General features: G+C 41.1%; 1 protein-coding gene across 1 annotated transcript in view; it reads right to left on the reverse strand.

Moving 5' to 3' along the window:
• Positions 1–21,868, reverse strand: part of lingo3a (leucine rich repeat and Ig domain containing 3a) — a 36,957-nt gene extending 15,089 nt beyond the window's left edge. Inside the window, exon 1 of the mRNA XM_063466733.1 lies at positions 21,347–21,868. The gene's annotated coding sequence lies outside the window, so the exon portion shown is untranslated. The remainder of the gene's footprint in view (positions 1–21,346) is intronic.
• Between the last annotated feature and the right edge of the window lie 209 nt (positions 21,869–22,077).

A 22,077-nucleotide genomic window follows, 5' to 3' on the forward strand; every position in this document is an offset into this window, starting at 1 on the left:
CGTTAATTTGTCCTTGTCCAGATCTTTCACGACTGTTTTTACATTTTAAAAAAAATACATGAGTAGAATTTGGTCAGCACCCTGATTGTGTCTGGCAATTACTAGTAAGTTGATACAATAAGACAATCCGGTTTGAAGGCGTCACGGGCCATTTAACTATGAGATTCATGTCCTTGAAAGCTCCCTGATCAAATGCTAAACGTAATGACTTGGAAACATCCACTGTCTCTCTGTAGCTTCAGAGTAAATAGCTGGTTGTCATTTGCTCCAGTTTGACTGTTTAGTATGCATGACACATGCAACCTATTACTGTATAACGCTCTCTTTTGTATCCATTATGCTGTGAAATGGAGAACCTGGGCCAATATAACGCCAAGCATTACTGCTGGGGTTTTTTCCCCCTCTTTACCAATTAAATCACATAAAGCAGATTCCGCCTGTAAACTTGTACAAACAGTGACAATTCATCACTTGGTCTCTATTCTCACAGCGAAATAAACAAATCCTGGGTAATTTCAGGACCGTCATCCCATAAAAAAAAGTAAGTAAGCAGTAATAAATCATGATGCAGACTCCAGTCCCTCAGGAAAGAGGGTTTTTTTTCCTTCTGTGCATGAATAAAACTTGAGGTCAAAGGTTAATAAGAGTAATATTCACAAGCTCAAATTATTACTAGCTACTCTGTTGGCAGCAGACTTTAACTGTGACCCTTAATTTGAGGTCATTTCTCCCATAAATGCAAAACTAAAGCTGTATAATCTATATTGCCTGTTTTTGGGTTTGTTGTTTTTTACAGAGGACAAAGAGACAAGAGCCAGAAGTTCTTAGAAGGTGGAGGTGAGTGTGATCTGTGTCTCTGCTGGCATCTATTTTCTGACTGGCTGGCCTGTCTGCAGTGTCACCAGCCATCACTTCAATCCAGGCTCTTTCCATGCCAGTTGGCTCAGCTCTCGGTCGCTCTCACACTGCCTGCTACATTCAGAGACGAGAGGCAGAGATGGGGCATTTTAGGCTGGCATCACACATCACACGCTTGCAGTTCTTTGCACTTCACATACACACACGCAGAGATTTGCGTGTTCCAATTTACGCACGAAAATGGTCGAATGCACAGAGATGCGAAAACAGACATGCATGCATATTCACTCACGCTGCCACTGTCCTCAATCTGCAGGGGAGTGTGTGTGAGTTGTATCTTAAAAGGCTAGTGTGTAGGGATGCTGACCTTTATAACAACCCTGTTTACAACATAAACGCTGAATAGAAAGCAGCTAGAAATCAAGTTGTGGCAAACGTGGGGTGTCTATAAAAGATGTAAATCGAACATACTTCAACACTTTTCTTTTTCCCCTTTGGTTTGAGAGACTCGTGGAAGCATCATAAGGGAAAAAACTGCTGGCGCCTGCTTTAATCCTTCTTGAAGCCTGCAGGCTCTCCATGTCCTTCTCATTGGATTCATTAAAAGGATCCCTGTCCTCTCAACTTCCCTTTCACTGCCTGCCGCCTGCTCATCAAGTGGGCCAATTACAAGCACGATCAGGAGTCAAGAACTATCTGAAAGGGGTCACATACGCACTGCAGCTCCCTCTTACTTGCAGACGGAAAGGCTGAAATGATGTCGTGTAAGCAGTGATGCCACTTGTGTAGAAAATAAGGAGCATATTGTGTAACTATATCCAGCATACACAGAACACGTGCACGGCTAGTCGCTAGCTGTCTAAACAGTAATGTTCTTTGCTAGTTGGCAGCCTAATGTTCATATTTTATAAATGTAGATGCTAAGCAGACAGCTGCTACTAGCCCGGGCTGCAGGACTGGTGAAGAGAGTCTGAGTTAGGAAATGAAAAATCTGTGAACTGTGTCAGTTGAAACTGGCTTGTAACGACTTGTCTGGAGCAAGATATTAACTGCTGAGTAGCACACCTGGACATTACTCAGCAAAGCAGAGGTGGTTTCTATATTTGTACACTTCAACAGACTAATTTGCCATTTTTCCATCTGTAGTGTTATGAGAAGCATCAAGTGCCACACACTTAGACAGAGATCAATGTTGTGTTTTCTTACTTCAAGACTAGCCAGATTTTTTTCACCCACTAGTGAATTAGTTGCATTAGTTGTAATGGAGATTAATTTCTTAAACTTTTTATGTGATTGGGTTAGAGTTTCAGATGGCAATCTAATACGGCCCTGGAGGTCCCTTGAAAACGAAGTCTGACTACCAGTGCGAGGCGGCGAGGGGAGCGGTGTGCAAATTGAAAGTAATCCTCAGACCTGGGCAGCAGTGTAGCTGGATTAAAGTCTATTCATAATTCATCACTCAACAACAGTGGGGTGAAGATTGTTCTATATGTGTAATAAAGCAAGAAGAGACGTCTCTGAAAGGCACTGACAGAATCAAGCAGACCAGCCATTGTGTTGCTGAACGTCCCAGGTGAGGGACGCGCTTGTTACAAGCAGAGAGACAGACGGAGACGATAGCTGCAAGTCACACCGCGTTAGCTCCTATAGCCATCCATCCGCAACTTTCAAGAGGAGAGCAGCTGACTGAGCCTCTGCCAGTCTAATATGAACTGTCAAAAGCCTAATTAGACAGCACCCAAGCATCACTCACAGAGGCACCAGTTTCCCTCCAGTTGGAGCGTTCAAGCTTTTCCTGACCAGAAAGGAGTCAAACTGCTACACTAAACCCCGAGGGGGAGAGAAAGGAATAATTGGTAGCACATTTTCAGAACAAGCTTAAACATTTTAAGCAGACACTTGTAGTTGGTAAGTTCAATATTCACTTTTCTTTGACTCTTTACGTTTCCTCCAACATTCATGAAAAATATCTAAAACTTTTGCTGTAAAATCATTTAGATAAATTATGTTTAATCACAAGTTTTTTCCGGGTTCCAGGTTTAATGCAGTCATCCAAAACACATGATGAGGACACATCGGACTCAGAGGAACTGCAAAATCACACTGTAATTCTCTGCGGGTTTGTATTTTCTGATTTAAAAAAAAGATGATTTAATCCCTTGTTATTGTAAAAACATAAGTCACAGCTGCTTCATCACTTTTATCCTTGTAAACTCAGCAGGGTAAAATGAGTTTATTTCAATGATATAAAAAAAGTCACTTTTCCCTGAGCTGCTTCTGTGATAAACTCTTTGAAATAAATTGAATCATTCATCACTTTTCAAATTAGGTATCTAACGCATGAGCATAACTGGAGCTGAGGATTTAATTCACTCGTGGGACAGATGCATAAATCCTTATAGCAGCTTGATGCTGACATTTTTGGAAGACAGCAACAGCAAGTCAGCATGATTGATGATGATGACAGACACATGACAGACACTCAGACAGCTTGTGGACCCCAGACACTCAGCACTGCTTTACCTAATAGAGATTAGGAAAAGTTGAAACAAATTCACAAGCCGAAACTCTGAAAACAGGTACACTCAGGTGGTGTCGAGGCTTCACCTTGAATACAGAAGTTCAGTGACATGTCCTCATCTTCAAAGATGCGCAGTTTGCATAGTGACAACACTGAGCCTACTGCACACTGTGGAGGTGACTTTGGCTGTCAGAGATGTTGGCTGGCCCCCTAAAGTTCTGACATCACACGGTCCTGATGCTGAGGAGGACACGGTGGAAGTGAGAAAAAGAAGGAAGGACTTTTAAAAGATGTGATGTGGTGAACTACTAGTTAGCATATAGTGCCTGTGCCATGATAATACTGTCGTAAATTTTTGTGTGCTAAAAAAGTGTTGTTTTGGAATGTCATTGTGCTTAAGTTCCATAGTGCGCGCTGGACATGTCTGAGAGCGAGAGCAGTGTCAGCATAGGACTACTTCAACAACTTCTAATCAATAAAGTACAATGCAAAATATGTTTTTAAAGAAAGTATACAAACAAAATGTATGTTTGTAGAGGTGCAAACAACAAAAACACACTGTGGAGTACAACAAGGCACATCACCAGCTGGAGGCCAGCTGGTGATGTGCAACCCAAAACTAAACTAATGACTCAGTCAAGCACTGCTTGAGTGCTCACTGGTTGCACTCCATATGACAGGAAGATCAAACGGTAGATGCAAATTACAGATGCAGTAACATGGTAGTAAAAGTGAATGTTAAGACAGTAATGTGCAGGCCCCAAAGAGTAACAAGGTGGTTAATTTAGTTATTGCTACAGTAAAAATGTAAACACCAAGGATACTTGATGTTGTAATAATAATAATAGTAGTAATGTACACTTTATTGATGCCCATGGAAAAATTACTCTGCATTTAACCCATTCACTCAGTGAAGCAGTGGGCAGCCACCAATCCAGCAACTGGGGAGCAGTGTTCAGAGGTACCTCAGGGTAGCCGTTCAGTGGATTCAAACCCCCGACCTTCCGATCATGGGGGCAACCACTCTACTCCACTCTATACTGAGCTGTCCCTATTGCTGGCACCAAATTCACACTTCAAATTAGGTAGTGTGTCATCAGTGACAATAACTGTACTTTCATCATCTTAAGTGTCACGATCGCAAATTTCCTATAAAATGTAAATATATTTAAATAAATATAAATAATAATAATAATAAATAATTTTATGGCTATAACACCCATCCCTATTACTAGATTGGTTATAGCCACATAATCTGTTTTTCTCGTGTTTGTGCTGAGTCAGGCTAGACTGCTGCCATTACTGTTTTATTTAGCATATAGACATGAGAGTGGCATTGAGCTTGCTTCCTATGATGTTATTTTATATATATTTACATTTTATTTGGGACTATCGAAGCAGGAGTGTAACAAGATATTGGAAAACGCAAAGACAGACCCAGCGTAAATATAACTTCAAGATGTGATATATTAGGTTACCTCCAGAGTAAGCTCACTGCACCGTGTGCTTAGTCAGCTCTTTGCAGATATCCTAATTGCATTTTTACGGATTAGTCATAAGGCTGACATGGCTTATGTGAAATAAGGCATTAAAACCATAGGTGAACAATAATTTGCAACCAGGAGTTTTTTTCATTGTGTGTCCACGATAGCGCTGTCTGGCATTCCTGACCTCCCTGTTTCTAAACTGCACCAGCTCATCGTTGTCACTGATATTTTGTAAGATGTTGCTGTTCCATGTAACGCGTCTCATTAGGCTGCTGCTCCAGCAGGGTAGGTCATAAAAGGTCATCAGCATCCAAATCAACAGCTCATAACTAACATCTGCTTCAAATTAAGGATCCACAATCTCAGTTTCTGTTTCTGCCAATTTGGATATTTTCAGTGTTGCTATCGTTTCACACTACATTGAGGAAGATCATCTAAATATGCCTATTTAAATAACAAAAATACAGCTGAATATCTTTCTCGTCTCGTTCCTCAGAGTCGACCATTGAATGTGAGAGATTATCAGAAGTAACCACGAGTTCACTCATCTATATTAATATCTTTTTCTGTAAAGAATTTCTACGCAGCTCATTCCATAGCAGTGAGCAGACCCAGCTCTCACTCTCGTCTTACGTTCAGTAATGAATACAACACAAACCTGCGCTGCAGAAACAGAGCGTTGACAGCTAGCCTTGTTTTAAAAAAGAAAAATACACCAAGACCGGTGACATCTCCACAGCTGTTATCCGTCAGTGCTTTGTTCCCTTAAATGCAAACAAACGCTAGAATTGATCACTTCTCTTTCAGATATTTGACACGAGCAAAGCGATTTTGCTCCAGGACGCATTTCCTGATAAAATAGGGCACATCTGACATCAGTGTGAGTCTACATTAAGGTGAAAATGACGCAGAAATATCCACAAGTGTTCCTGACCAGTAATTATCCCTGTCTGACACACATGCAGCGGGAATAGCCGCTGGCCTGAACGGGATTACAGCGTAATGACATGCTGATGAAATGTACTGGGCCATCCAGCTCTGTCTATGTTATGGCCTGTTGTCCATATTTCAGCTGAGCCTGTTTGTATGGCCTACTTCGCAGTCCCACCCTCTAATCCCGTGCCGATGGGAACTGCCACGCCGCCCGGTCCCCTTCCCATCTCTCCTCCACTCAGCTTTAATCTCACTTCGGCTAAGACGGCGATGGCGAGCGCCAAAGTGGGGATGGCTGACAGTCAAAAGCAGCCTCGGTGAAAGTGTGTTTTTGATTCTGATAAACAAAAAATACTTTAACTAAATCTCGTTATTTTGCCCACAATTTACAGTCTTCGCATGAATGAAAACAGCAGCGAATAAAACGACTGTGTGCCTTTTGTTGCTGTGAGCGAGTGGCATGTCTTCCTTCCTGCTGCGCCGAGCCTAATAATTTGAGAATAGCGTGGTCTGGGATTTTGGTGTAATTATCCGAGAGCGCTAATTGCAGTAAGAATTCGGAAGCAATTATGAGGATCTTGAGCATCGACGCTGGCACTGAATCTGCATGGCGCAAAGTCTTACAGCAGCTAACTGTTGATTAATCTTCAAGCTTCACTAACACACAAATCCCTGCACAAAACTTGTGGAGATAATCATTCATAAGTTAAATCCCAAATTTATTCGCTCATCCCTTTATTTGATTTGTGCGCACTAGGAGGGGATGTTTAGTCTGGAAAGAAACTCTTGTTTATAGCTTTGAGCTGAAGCAGAAGAAGCAGAACGTTCAGTATCTGTGCCACGTCTTCTGAGAGATTAACTAATATGGCAGCAAGCTGCCTGATAAAAGGACTCAAGAAGTCAAGTGGCAGGAAAGAGAAGAAGGCGCTGACCAATGAGGGAAACGAAACAAAGCAGTCAAGAAAACGAGGAGAAACGAGAGGAAAGAAAAGCAGTTATTGAGCACAGGAAAGCAGCAGAGCGTGCAAGATGAAATTATAAATAGAAATAAAAGAGCTTCTTCTTTTTAGTTTTTTTTTCTTTCTTTTTTTTTTTACAAGGTGACAGATAAAAACAAAAAGCAGAGATGTGAAATGGTTTAGGGAAGGTGATGAGGGATTATACATCCTGACAGAGCCACAGAAGAAAGAGAGCCTTAGAAATGGATTTGTCAAAAGTGAGGCACTTCAGAGGAACGTGGACTGCAACTCTGTGTGTGTGTGTGTGTGTGTGTGTGTGTGTGTGTGGTTGACAGCCACACTCTCTTATCTCTCTGTTGTAAATCTGAACTCAAAAGAGAATCTGTCACTGACTGTGCTGCTGCTGCCGTTGCCCATAGAACAGCTCTGAGCACCTAATTGAACACTTACATACTGACAATGAAATTGTAAGGTACACATAAGTTCTGCAAAAAAAAAATGCAAAAAAAAAACATGTACAGGCTCTCAGATGAGGCTTTCTATGGCGTCGACAATGACACAGGTTGTCAGCACCTGTGATGAAGGCTTAGTGAGAGAAATCAGAAGGAAGGTGGAGGAAGGAGGAGCAATAGCAGATTGAGGATGAAGAGAGGGAGGAGAGAGTGACTCAGCTGCTCTCCCTAAAGGCCTCGAGGAAAAGAGTGATGAAGAGGCACCAAAGTGAAGGGGTGTTCAGGCTGGAGACAGTCATCTCCGATTTTAAGTCTGTGAAAAATACATGTTACCAAAAAAGAGACCTCAAATAACTCTTTTGGGGGGGGGGGGATTTACCCCCAAAGCAAACAAACAACTGTCCACGTTACAAGCGTGAAGGATGAGCAATGAGTGTCCTTAAAGGAGATCACCATGCCTCGCCATCTCACCGAGTCCGAGGCAGATTACGGCATCGCGGCCTTTTGTCTGCCATGCAAAGGGACCTCTTTAAAGTCTCTAGGCATAGCTTTGGGCACCCAGTAATTGGGTCCTGCCTGCGCATTAAACATAGATCTGTTCTGGCATCACACAGGAACTCAGCATCGGATGTACCGGGATGAAACAGCATGCTGGATGGAGTAAGAGGCACACACTGTGCCACACCAAAAAAAGAAGGAGAAGAAGAAGAAAAAAAGATAAAAAACCTCATCCGTGCAAACAGACTGAACCACAGCTACAGTCAGACATACAAATTATTCACAGGCTCTTTTGAAACTGTTTACTCTGGGATGCAGATGCTGCCTTCCTCACACTGAGACAGTCGAGAGATAAACTGAAAGTGGTTCTGATGAGGGATTGGTTGTGAAGGATTTGATTGTGGGACAAAAGTGAGATGCAGAGGAGTTCTTTGAAGGAAAGCTACAGTATGGATGCATACAATAGGCTGACAGAGGCAAAAGGAAGCAGGCAGGGCTGCCTTTGAAATAGGTGAAAGAGGCTGTGACAGTGTGCTGTCAGGCAGGCGAGCTGATCCCTGATTCTGTGATCAATGTTTTCCAAGAAAATAAAATAAAAAAAAGATGAATAATTCAAAACAGACTAGCGACAGGCTCGTGAAGACGGGTAAAGCAACAGCACTCGTCTGGCTCGCATAATAAATTCATAACATTCCCCTGATGTCCAGAACCGGCTTGTCCTTTTCGCCTGAAAGTGTGGCAAACAGCACACATCAGAGAGTACACCTGTCAGAGCTCGAAAATGTGACAGAGCATGAGCAACGATGCGCTTGTGTACATAGGCAGCAGCACAGTCGCATGGACGGATATTTATAGCTACGCAGATCTACAGATTGTGATCTATACCGACAAACATAACCCCATAATTCTAAGAAGCAGCATGAAATCCACCTCCACATATAAAATGTACCCACAATGTTCCAGCTATTCTGTGAGTAGAGTATAGCCTCCATAAGGTATTGACCTAAACAACAGAATAGAAACTTGCCACAGCTGTGATTTAGTTCAAAGCAAAGAATCTCAGCAGAGTACTTCTGATCAAACACGTCTGACAGGCAAACCGAATCCGTACACTCCCACAAAGGAAGGGGGGGAAGATGAGAGGAACCACAGTCTGTTAAGCCCAATCTCATCACACCCATCTGTCACGGTTACACACGGACATTTACAGCTGCACATTTATTAGCTCAAATCAGGCAGGAAGAAAACAGGGAGAGATTTTCTTCCTTTCAGATGACAGCCTGGAAAAAAGCTTCCCCCTATAAATATACTGTCCCTCTCTCCCCCACTGCATGAAAATAACACACTGGCTTCTCAGTGCACAGCAAGTAGGGTCATCTTTTATGGACTCTGCTATAGCTGCTGTTTTAAGTGGACTAATATTAACAAGGCATGCGTAAATAAAAATCTATTAACCCGTCACCTTTAATTCTCAGCATTATAAAAAGCTTCAGCATTTTCATAAAGTGGAGGTATTTCTATTTCTTGTTAAACTATTTGAAAAAGGAAACCAGCTCAAAGAAACATCTCCATAATTATGTATTACACTGACACACGGCCTTAACACCTTCGAGCTACAAGCTCAAAAGCTCTAATGAACACAGTAACGTCTGATATGTCTTACTTGACTTCAGTGTCACCTCCTTTGATTTATTAAAGAGGAATAATTTTCTTTTACCTCTGGTGATCAAAATCTGAAAAATGAGGAGTCTCTTGAATATATTTAGGGAGCAGAAGTTAGCCAGTAGTTAGAGCTGTATCCACGAATCCATTCCTTTATTTGACACTTCCTAATTATGATCCAAATTTCAATTTAAAAAAAATGCTTGAAAGCTTCTTTTAGGTTCTTTTGAGAATTATAATCAATTTTGTTTGAGCTGGAGGCAGCATCAGGTTACATTAACTGAAAACAGGGGGAGGCCGCTAGCTTTGCTGTGTCCAATTTTGCTGTCACAAAACCTGCAAACTGCTGGAGACTCATTGTTCCCAGACCAGAAGTAATCAAGTAAAAAGAAAGCACACCCTCTCTCAGTTCTAAGGTTTTACGTATAAAGCCATAATAGAAAAACGTATGTGGTCCTCGGCAGGTGTTAAAATTGAAAAATACAACCTGAAATGAAACTACACATATTTCCGAGTCACTATTTAAACAAAAACTGGACAATAAAATGTTTCCACATTGGAAGGAAGGATTCATCAGCTCGTGAAATGGGATCATCCAATGAGCACGTGAATGAACAGTTATTCAATTCTGAAAGTGAAGTTCACTGATTTGAAATCATGCATAAACAAGGTTTAAATTACAGTTCAAATGCTCCCATTTCTTGTTTCTATAGGGAGCAACTAAAGTGCACGCAAGCTAGCAAAAATATACTACAAAAGACGCAACACATAAGGCAAGTGAAGCGAGGATAAAAGGAAAGAGCAGCCTGACTGCGCAGTTCAATCTCATCTCCCTGTTCCACTGATCTCCACTTCAGGAAAATGATTTGATCAACTGATTATCTGATTTATGTTCAACAGCTGAAAAGGAGATAAAAGTCAGCTTTAGTTCTGTCAGCGTGATCCGCGGAGCAGACAGAGAGGAGAGTTGGAGGTCGTGGAGTGAGCTGAAGATGCAAAGAGGCGTGAGTGTTTAATCTTCATTTATACAGACGGTTCAGTCGGATATTTAAAGTAGCTTTAGTAGGTTCAAAGAACAATTATTTAATGAGGATGAGTAAGAGAAACAGACAATACCTAAAAGAGCTCCACAGACAAAAGTAGACATGGAAGCAATGCGCCGGAGTATTCATATTCTGCACGACTGATCTTGATATAAATGCAAAATTAGCTGATCCGGGCCAAGATGTTGAAGTAGCAGAGAGAAAACCATCTATTGCAGTGATGCAATCACTTAGACATAATAACAGATTCATAGCTCCTGTGAAAAACACAAGATGTCAACTGAATCCAGTTCAGCTTGGCAAACTTTATACACATCTGGAACAATTTTACGCTACGATATGCACTATGGGCTCACCAGCTGGAAACACCCCATCAAAATCTGCAAAAAGGCTCGCTACATAAGAATGAGCATCATCATTTTAAAATTTCAACAAAATATAATACAATAAACTGGGAAACCGCTGCCAAACATGCAGATATCCAAGTGTTTAAGCAAAATTAAAACACATCTACTAAGTATTTAAGCAGGTGGCTGTGGCTCAGGAGAGGCGGTAGTGCAGGTCATCTACTAATTAGGAGGTTGGTGGTTCGATCCCTGGACGCTCCAGTCTGCATGCCAAAGTATCCTTGGGGAAGATGCTGAACCCAGAGTTGCTTATCGGAGTGTGACTGTTAGACAGAAATCACTTGGACGTAGAAAGAAAGTGCTTCTGTGAGTGAGCCATGATGTATAAAGAGCTTTGAGTGCTCGAGAAGAAAAGAACCGTTTATCATTTTCTACAGAGAATTGTAAATACTGCTTACAGTACAGTACACTCAGTCTTGAAATACCAACATCCATGTGACTCGATGATAATTTGTCTTTGCTTTAGTAATTGTGCTTATGTCCTTCATTCAATGTATTGGTTTTTTTTTTTAAACTTTATTTTTATTTATTTTTAGGAACAGGAACATTAACATTTACACAGACACGGCAAAGGAAAAAGCTAAACAAAATAAGTAGAAGTAGAAATAATACCAATAATAATGATATAAAAAAAGTAAGATAAATAAAAAAAAAAAATTAAAAAAAATGGAGGGGAGGGGTTCACCCAGGGCTATGGGAAGTTACTAAAAAGTAGTTTTTCTGCTTGGAGACACACCGTGCATCTTGCTTGTTTGTATACACCCCCATACCTACGTCTATGTCCACACTCACACACACCTTCAAGTGTCTACATACACATCTATATATACATACATAATACATGTCTACCTGTGCATGCATGCATACTCACGCACGTATACCCTTTGACATATTTTTGTGCATATCTATACAAGTGTCCATTTAGCATCATAAGGTATTAAGACCAGTCAAGCACCGGAAAATCAGGTTAAATGAAAACAGAATGGGAAGGGAATGAATAAGATCATTTCCCTACATTATTTACAACCCTTTTGCATACTCGAAAACCATTTTGACCAGTATCTTTGAAATTTGTCTTTACAGAGTCTTAGAGAAAAGGTCATCTTTTCCATTTCACAAATGTCTTTTACTATGGCTGACCACTCTCCAACCGTTGGTGGGTCCTTGTCCAGCCATCTTCTAGTTATTGCTTTTTTACTTGCTGCCAGGAATATTTTAAAAAGGTATTTGTCTTTCGTATTCATCTCAACTGGTACATTTCCCAAATATATTGTAGTAAAGCACAACTCAATCTCAAAACCCATTACTGTTTTAATCCTCATTAGTATTTCAGCCCAGTAAGATTTAATAGCTGGGCAATCCCAGAATATATGGTAGTGGTCAGCCATAGTCTTACCACATTGCCTCCAGCAGTTACCGGATTCAGGTTTGCCATTCTGAAGTGATTTATACTTAGGTGTAATGAAAAATCTCATACTGTTCTTCCAGGAAAATTCCCTCCAAAGAGGGGAGCTAGAGGTAGTTATGTTTATTTTACAAATATTCAACCAGTCCTCATACGTAAGTGTAATATCTGCTTCTTTCTCCCATCTGTTCTTAACATACTGGGTGGAGTCGGTCCTGTACGATTGTAAACATGAGTACAGTTTCGAGATCAGTTTCTTATGTACTTTACCTTTATATGTGTCGACAAACATATCAATGAGCCCTCCCTCCTCACAGTCCTCCCTTGCAACTTTAATATTTTTATTAAAATGGTGTCTCAATTGTAAGTATCTGTAAAAGTCCGTTTTATTTAATCCGTAAGTTTCACTGAGTTGTAAGAAGCTGTCCATGTCTGTTTTGGTTGAGATTTTACAGTATGCTGTAATACCCTTCCAAGTCCACTCTCTAAACACCCCATCCAAATGTGCTGGTGTGAAATCTGTATCATATCCTACCCACCTTAGTATTCGCATTTTCCTTTCTAAATTGAATTTTTTACTTTGTTTAGCCCATGTATTTAAGGCTACTTTGGTGCACTCATGCAATTTACACATGTGTTTTTTCTGTAGACTTATATCACCCAGTAAAGACTGTAGAGGTATATCCAATTGAGCAAGTTCCAAATCTTTCCATTTTGCTTCATATCTGTTATCACATAGTCTAACCAAATACTGAAGCTGTGCCGCATTGTAATAGTCCTCCAGGCTGGGTAAGGATAATCCACCTTGGTCTTTTGGCAACTGTAGCGTTTTAAGTCGTACCCTGGGTTTTTTACTCTGCCAAATAAATTGTGAAATCATTCTTTTCCACTCATTAAATTGTTTTGTGGGAATTTCAATTGGCAGGGATTGAAAAAGAAACAACAAACGGGGTAAAACATTCATTTTCACAATTTCTATTCTACCATACAGACCATTTGTCAAATATGCCCATCTTCCCAAGTCCACTTTTATATTTTGTGTGATGGCATTATAATTTAAGTTATAAATTTCCGTCAAATCCTTTGGTATGATGACTCCAAGATATGTCAATTTGTTAGTATTCCATTTGAAGTCATACATTTTACGTATGTTTTCTTTTGGTACATAATTGTAAGTCAGAGTTTGGGTTTTGTGTATATTTAATTTGTAGCCTGAGTATTGGCCAAACTGTTCAAGGCGCATCATCAGTTTGGGAAGACTGGCGTCCGGATTTGACAAGGTCAAAAGTATGTCATCTGCATATAAGCATATTTTATACTCCACTCCTTTAACTTGAATGCCCATGATTTTCTGGTGTTCTCTAATACATTGCGCCAGGGGCTCGATAAAAAGTGCAAACAAGGTAGGGCTTAGGGGGCACCCCTGGCGACATCCTCTCTCCAGTGTAATAGTCCTGGACAGATTTCCATTAATTTTAATCCGTGCAGTTGGACAACTGTATAGCGATTTTAAACAGCCTATGATCTGCTCTTTGAATCCAAACTGTTTTAGTACTAAATAAAGAAATTCCCATTGCAGCATATCAAAGGCTTTCTCCGCATCCAAACTCAAAGCGACTGATTTAAATTGATTATGACTCATAATATTCATTAGGTATAGTGCTCTTCTTACATTATCCTGTGTCTGTCTATATTTTATGAAACCCGTTTGGTCGTGGTCAATCAAGTCAGGAATAATATTTTCCAGTCTTTTTGCGATGATAGAAGTAAATATTCTGTAATCTATATTTAAGACTGAGATAGGTCTATATGAGGTGCACTCTGATCTGTCCCTTCCCTCCTTTGGAATCACGGATATGATAGCTTGTTTCCAGGATACCGGAGTCTCTCCTCCCTTCAAGATATAATTAAAACACTTTAACAGCATTGGTGACAAAAGGTCCCTAAACCGCTTAAACCATTCTGCTGGGAATCCATCTCCTCCTGGCACTTTGTTTGTCTTCAGCCTAGCTATAGCTTTATCAAGTTCTGCTTTAGTAACATCTTGAGTTAGTATTTTGTTTTGTTCTTCTCCTATGGAGGGCAAATCTAGAGACTCCAGAAATCCTTGCGCTAGTGATGAATCCATTATTTGGGGTTGAGTGTAAAGCTCTTTATAATATAACGCAAAAGATTCTTCTATATCTTCAGGTTTATGGCAATAGGTCTTAGTAAGTGGATTTTTAATTTTTGTAACTGTTCTATCTGTTAATTGTTTGCGCAATTTCCATGCTAATATTTTTTTTGCTTTGGGGCCGTTTTCATAGTAGTTTTGTCTGAGATATTTTAGCTTGACTTCTATTTGTTTATCCAGAATATTGTTTAGCTCCTCCTTAATATTTTTAATTTGTTCTAAAATTCTATCATCTTTTGATTCTATATGTGCTTGTTCCAATTCTTTTAACTTATTCGACATGATAGTCTGTTGCCTCTCTCCTTCCCTTTTCTTTCTCGCTGACCACATTATTAGTATTCAATGTATTGTTAACTGTCGTATGGTTATGCCACAGTTTCACCATTCCTGATCATCTCACCAATTTAGCAGCCCTGAATTGAATAAACATGTATGAACGTTATTATTAACATTAACATTATTATTGCAGGGTCTTTACCTTACAATATAAAGCGCCTCGAGATGACTGTTGTTGTGATTTGGGGCTATATGGATGCAACTGAACTGAACATGGATGCATGGATGTTTATGTGCCATCAACCTGCCAGGGACTGTAGATGAAAATAAGCATTTGTGGCTAAATCTTTCATGATGTACCATAGCACTCGTGTTAATTAATGTGCATTGCCACTATTTAAATATATAAAGATAAGCATCACCTCACAAACACTTAACTGAGTGTTTTCAGAGATCAGCTGGATCGAACACACTCTTAACTATAGTGAACATCAGGACCTGATTAATTAATCCCTTCCTTGATACTCTACTCTGACCACTACACATGAAGGTCTCATTAAGCCAAAGTCATCAACTGTATCTGGACTGAGGGAACACTATAAAGGGGGGAAAAAAGATATATTTGATTAAGCACTTAAATATTAATTAGTGGATGATGTTGACTGGATGAGGGTATGCAGGTGTGCTTGAAGATAAAGCTGCGGAAGTTTAATTAGGTATTGCAGTTTAATCGTGATATGTTTTAATGCATGTGAGGGCAAGAAAAATGGGAAAACGTCACAACTGCAAACACTCACGCGTTAATCTAATCTTGCTCGTAGTTACATAATTTAAGAGAGCTGATTATGAAGCGATCTCATGTGCGGGGTCTGTGGTATGAAAGATGTGTGTAACTTGAGTCAGCCCATAGGACACAGCTGGCTTGACGCAGTGGTCCCAGATACAGTAAGCCGCGACCGCCTGGCTCAGCTGCTGCAAACGCAGTTTAATAACAGAGCTGGAAAGACTGATGCCCCTCGAAGCATGAAGTAATAATATTTCTGGAATCTATCAGTCGCTTTATACAAAGTAGAAAAGGTAAATTTACATTTTTATCTGCAAGTTATTTTCCATTGATGTGTTTAGAAAAACACTCTGAAATCCTTTTGAAAACATGAACTCTACTTTGGGCTAAATGTGAATTTATGATGTGAGAGTTACGGGTAAAATAGATAAAAGGCAGCTTTTAAAACAAGCTGTATTCAGAGAGTTAACATCTCTTATAGTCTGGGTACTTTTTCATTTGAAGAATCAAAACGTTTCTCAACACGTCCTGAACAAAGGAGACAAATAATGCTTTAGGATTCTGCAGTGAGATGAAAACAACCGGGTGCCCTTCAGAGATGAGTGTTTCCATGCTACTGAATTACAGTGCTGCAAAAAGCGTTTGCCCCCTTCTTGATTTCTTACTTTTTTGATTTCGGACTCTCCAAAACATTTATTTGTTGTTTGAGCCAATCAGAAGTGGACTTGTCATGGTCCTGCTGCCTGAGTGCCCTGCTGCTTCGGGACATGAAGTGATGGGCGGACATCCTCTTTCATGGTTTTCTGGTATGGAGCAGAATTCATGGTTCCCTCAGTTACAGCGAGTCGTCCTGAAGCAGCAGAGCAGCCCAGACCATCACACTACCACCACCGTGTCTGCCTGCTGCTGGGATGTTCTCTTTATGAAACACTGTTAGTCAGATGCAGATGTAACAGGACTCAAACCTTCCAGAAAGTTCAGCTTCTGTCTCATCACTCCCATGCAGGCCATTTTTGCCAAGTCTCTTTCTTATGGTTGAGTCATGACCTCTGACCTTAACAGAGCCAGACAAGGCCTGCAGGTCTTCAGATGTTGTTCTGGTTCTTCTGTGACCTCCTGGGTGAATTTTGGTAGGCCGGTCACTCCTGTGAAGGTTCGGCCCTGTAATGAGGTAAATACTTTCTCACAGCATTGCACGTTAAATGTAACTACAATGCTATGACTGAGAATAAAGTGTTGTGGTGGTGGTTGAGCAGTTAGAAAGGACAGGTAACCAATATTACAGTATAAATACCATTTACTCTGGTTATTTGTTTCCTTTTGCATGCATTTCATCTGATAATTCATAATGAGTGATGTCAAATGCAGAATCTATATCTCAGATGTAAAAGGACAGTTTTCATACCAGACTGCCCAAAGATGGCACAGCAGTGAGCCCATGTTTTAAGTTTTCAATAGCAGAATGAAGTTGGCATACAATTTAAAACCTAATTTAAAACTTGAATAAACAGTTATCTGTGTCACTTATTAGTTTTATTATTCAAGACTTGCTAGTGATATATCATGTATTATTTTTGATTGGACAGATGGATTATTCTTGATTTAAGGCGATTATTTTTGAGGAACTGCCATAGGTAGTCCTCAGAGTCCTGTTTAAATAATTTCTTACGCTATTAAAGATAACATCTCTGACGAGACACCGAGCAGGAGCCCTGAACTCCATTTTCTCCAGCAATCTCAGCCATGATTGTCGATCCATATTGAGAAATTTTGTTTTATAGCCGTCCGGTCGCACCACTTTAAGCTGCCAGCAGCAGCAGAAATACATAAAACGAAATGAGGCGGAGAGTCTGACAAGTATATAAGCTCCCCAGAAACCCTCTTCTTCAAGCCCTAGCACAGCTCAGTGATGGAGACTCTTTGCTCTCTGACACACACGTTCAAGTATCAGCTCAGACACATTAGAGGTTTAAATAGTTGATCTCTCTGTTCTGTGTTGTTTTATAGATGATTTCATTTTTAGATCCAGCTGGCCTGGTGTCAAGCATTCATCGCCACAAACGTTCTCATCCTAAGGAGCGCTGGGCAAACAAACTGACTTCACGCAAGAAGCAAGAGACAAAGTGTGATCTCTGAACTCCTCTTAAGTGTGTAAACTCAGACACTCATGAGACTCATTTGATTCCTCTTATTATTTACGTAAATACTAAGACCATCTCATCACACATTCTTTCATCCAGAGGCTGCGGAAAACAACTAGTATGCAGCATCCAAAGTGCAAAAACCACTTCTCTCATGCCATCGCTTCCTCTCTGGATCTCGCCTGTGTCCTCCAAAGTCACTCTAGAAAAATCATCATCAGCTTAAACGAGCAAAATTTCAAAAGTACACAGATAATACAAGAAGTTGAGGTAAAAGAAAATACATTAGCTAATGTAGTTTTAAACTGAAGGTAGATATATTTTCTGAGTGGGCCGTGACAGAAATTGCATCTGTATTGTTCTGGGTTGATTTATTTCTTTGGCTTTGATTCTATGGCTTTTAAAAAAAATCTAACGAAAGCCTCTGTAGTTACTAGCGGCTCCATTAGAGTCACATAAATAAACAGCCCTGCAATGACAAACTGCAGCGTGTGGCACTTCATGACTGCACTGCTGTACTAATTCGTCTAAAGCTTCAGCCTATTTTCCGCAGGTCAGGGAGCATAATTTTGAATAAAAACGCTCACATTTGGCCTTGATTAAGCCCTGAAAAAAGGTACACACACACACACACACACTCACACACATGCAAGAGTCTAATTTCACTAAATTATTCTAGATGCCATTTGAAGATCAGTTCACATTCATAAGGTGATATATTGAGATCAGTAATTGCCATCCAGGGGACACAGGTGTTTCTGCAGCAACCAAGGTTACGTAAAGACTGTCAAGCTGCTCGAGCAATCTTAAAATAGTTAGCTGAATGTAATATATAAACAGTGAAATAGTATAATGCATAGCTCCAGGAGCTCCAGTTTCCCCCAGCATCAAAAAAACATGCTGGACTTTTTCTCCTGTCATGTGCTCTCGAACAAGGCACAGTGGCTGGCAACTACTCCTAATATAAGGATGGGTTACAAGAGGAGAACTAGCTTCCCTACAGGGATGAATAAAGGAAATCTTACCCTCTATAAGTAATGAATAAATGATTAAACCAGAACGTCACTGATGTAGTAGCTCGTCCGACTCATGATCCATCACAATTCACAGGTCATTATAATGTGTGAGGTACAGAAAGAACGTTGTAGGCTTCGCAGTCATTGGTTGGCGGTATTTTATAAACTAATGAAAATTTAAATCTACTAAAACGTCAAGGAGGATTGCAAACAGTCACATACAGGAAACTACAAGCTGAGCATTAAGAGGAGGAGTGATTTTTGTGACAAGCAGAATGACCTTGACCTTGATCATTGCGTGTAAGTTTCATTAAATTCTGGCCAGTACTCTGCGAGCACTAGCAGGTCTAATCTCCAAGCTACATCATTAGATCCCTATAGCTAAAAGTGGCGATAGGCAGCTGGACTATTTGGTTTAACATGTTAAATAAAGGATTAGCCATCTGACAGAGTACAGAATTAGCTAATAGTAACAGATAAATTGAAAAAATCTGAAAATCTGAAAAAAATTCATCTTTTTGGTCAAATTTTATCCCAACTGCACTCAGTTCGAGGATGCGATTGGACTGATCTGACAGGGCTGTTGTGGTCCATCTGGCAAAATAGGACTACTGCTCTAAAGTAAGGAGGTCAACCAGGCACTAATGTCACAACAAATGCGAAATGAAGAAATCACATTTTTAAAAAGACTTGTAACGCCCACGTGCTCTCTAAGCTCTGCATTAAGGTTACAGCCCCGTCTGAATGTCTGTAATGGCATTACAGTAGTCTGTGGGAGGACAGCCAGCGAACGCAGGCTGACGATCATTCCAGCTGGACATCTTAACGCAGACAGATGACACGCCAGCCTGCCTGCAGGTATCGGACAGCCACTCGCAGGAGCACTCTTTCCTTTCAGTCCCGCATCGTATCCCTCCTCCTCCCTTTTCCTCCCTCTGCACTCTCCTCCCTGTAAGAGCAGCAATGCCCTCATCTTGCTGACAGTGGATGCATCTCTGTTTTATTGCACTCATAAATACTGTGGAGTTGAAAACAATGAGACACTGTTAAGTTGAGCCAATGTGACTGTTGAGCTTGGATGACAGCTTTATGTGCAACAGAAAGGTTCAAAATGAGAAGGTAAGTGTAGGCGTAGTAATGGACAAGGCTAACAGGCCTGCTTTAATAACGCACTCTGAGGAACTTTGCAGACATTTCATTACTGACACATAAATCTGTCAAATAAGGAGGCTAAGTGGCACCTCGGGTACCATTAAGAGCTGTTTCATAATTGCCTTCACTTTAGTTGCTGTTTTTTCTTTCTTGATTTTTTTTAAAGTACCTGCTCTCAGCAGAGATCTATAAGATGACACATAGAGGCATGAAATGCACAGCATAAATCCAGTAATAATCCTGGGATTAATAAGAATGTAAGATGTTAAAGGAACTGCACCTCCAGTACCTTAAGCAGATTAAGCATTTGCAATGTGACCCTTACTGTATGAACCCAGTGACGAACATGAACCCAGTGTCCAAGGACACTTCAACAAGTCGAAAGCAGCCAGTGACTGAACAAAAGCTAACACACACCACTGCAGGACGCCAAACATAATTCTTCAGTCACAGCGCATGAAAAGAGGGAACATGGTGTTTGAAATGATTTTCATTTGAATGTTGGTGAAATTACCGACTCTGCGGCTCTCTACCCGCCTCTTATTGGTTTAACGGTGACCGATTAACTGGGGCAAGCATGCAGTGACACTACGGTCAAAAATCGTTGAATGGGCCAGTCTCAGACTGACTGAATCAATGTGATAAATGTGTGCCTGTGGCTGAGAGATGTTAATGTCACGGTTTAAAAACAGGGTAGTCCGACAGGCTTGGACTCGAGTACTTTCAGGGACCTTTGTTGCATCTCATTATCCTCCTCTGTCAACAAGTGACCCCCAAAATACTCAGATCATCAAACTCACAGGAATTACAATTCCCTCCTGTACTATCTTAAAAACAGAAACACATCAAATGTGCAATTTCAGCAACAAAGCAGCCAGTTACAGTATGTATGCAAGCACTGCTGGACCAGAGGAGGAAAGAGATTAAAGCAAAACTATATTCAGAGCTTTCCTAAAATAATCATCCGTCTTCCAGAGACTGCACTAAGTACGGAGCAGAGGCGCAGTAAAAACAGAGCTGGGAGAGGGCTGAGGAAACACCGACAGAGGGTTTAAGACATGCCAGGCGGAGGACAGGCACGGAGCCTCTCACACTGAGACAACTGCAGGGATCGATCAAAGGCTGCCTCCCCCCTTCCCTCGTTTAGATCATCAAAACCTAATTGAGAAATGGTAACCAATGACACACACATACACAGTGGCTCTGCTTGCATGGTCGCACTAGCACACCATCCCGAGGTTGACAATAGAAAAGCACGAGATAATGAGACCTGATGTCCAACTGAGTTAGAGAGCAAATCAATCACCCGGGAATGCACCATAACAGAGTGAGAAGTGTCTGAGGGGATGGGATGTGTGGATGATTACAGGTGCAGCCTGGGGCTCATCAGGTTGTCTGTTAAGGTGAGAGTTGAATATAGCAAATTGGAAGAATGGGTGAAAGACACATGCAGCAAAGAAGAGGGACACAAATGATAAACGCCATGTGCACTGTCTCGTTTCGTGGCACATTAATGGATCACAGAGGAGTGTGGAAAAGTGTTTGTTTGATTGCAAGAAAAGATGGGCACTTGACTCACCCAGGAGTACAAGTTGACCGGCTCTCCCTCCACATCTGAGCCTGGAGGTGCCCTGGTCTCCGCTGGCCGTCTCCTCCGAGTCTGTGCAGGATGATGTTACAGTGTTGGTCCTCCAGCCTCTCCAGACGCTGGGCTTCTTGTTCCTCCTCTTCCTCCTCTTCCCGCAGCAGCAACAGCAGCTGGACCGAAGTGTATTCACTCACCTTCCCTCACCGTTCTCTGCTCCTCCCAGCAATGCCGAATTATCTCTCGCCTCCCAAATGGAGTCCCCGGATTCCCCCTCACCTCTGCTTTGTGCTACAGAGCCAGCAGGAGCTCCTGCCACAGCGGGCATCCAGCTCTGCGTGTCGGCGAAGGCAGCCACCAGCAGCGGCGAGCGGGTCGGACTGATGGAGCTGTGGTTACTGGATCGCGTTTGTGTGAGTGTGCTGGCATTTGTGTGTGAGGATGTAGAGCGAGGTGTGTGTGTGAGTGTGAGTGTTTGAAAGAAGACCCGGCTTCTGATCATTGGGGCTCATCTGCTCTCTCTCTCGCTCTCGTACTCGGGCAGTTTTGCGCTGCATTCACGTTCCGTGTATAAAAACGGAAAAGAGTCACCTGCTTAGAAATTCAGCCCACCTCAGCTGAATTTAAATGTATGAATGATGAAATACTTTTCAAAATTATTCGTTTCTACTACAATATTTTATTATTTGAATTATTCAGTTTTTGTTTGGTTAACATATTTATGT

The sequence above is a fragment of the Pelmatolapia mariae genome, linkage group LG23, assembly GCF_036321145.2.
Source record: "Pelmatolapia mariae isolate MD_Pm_ZW linkage group LG23, Pm_UMD_F_2, whole genome shotgun sequence".
Classification (NCBI taxonomy): Eukaryota; Metazoa; Chordata; class Actinopteri; order Cichliformes; family Cichlidae; genus Pelmatolapia; species Pelmatolapia mariae.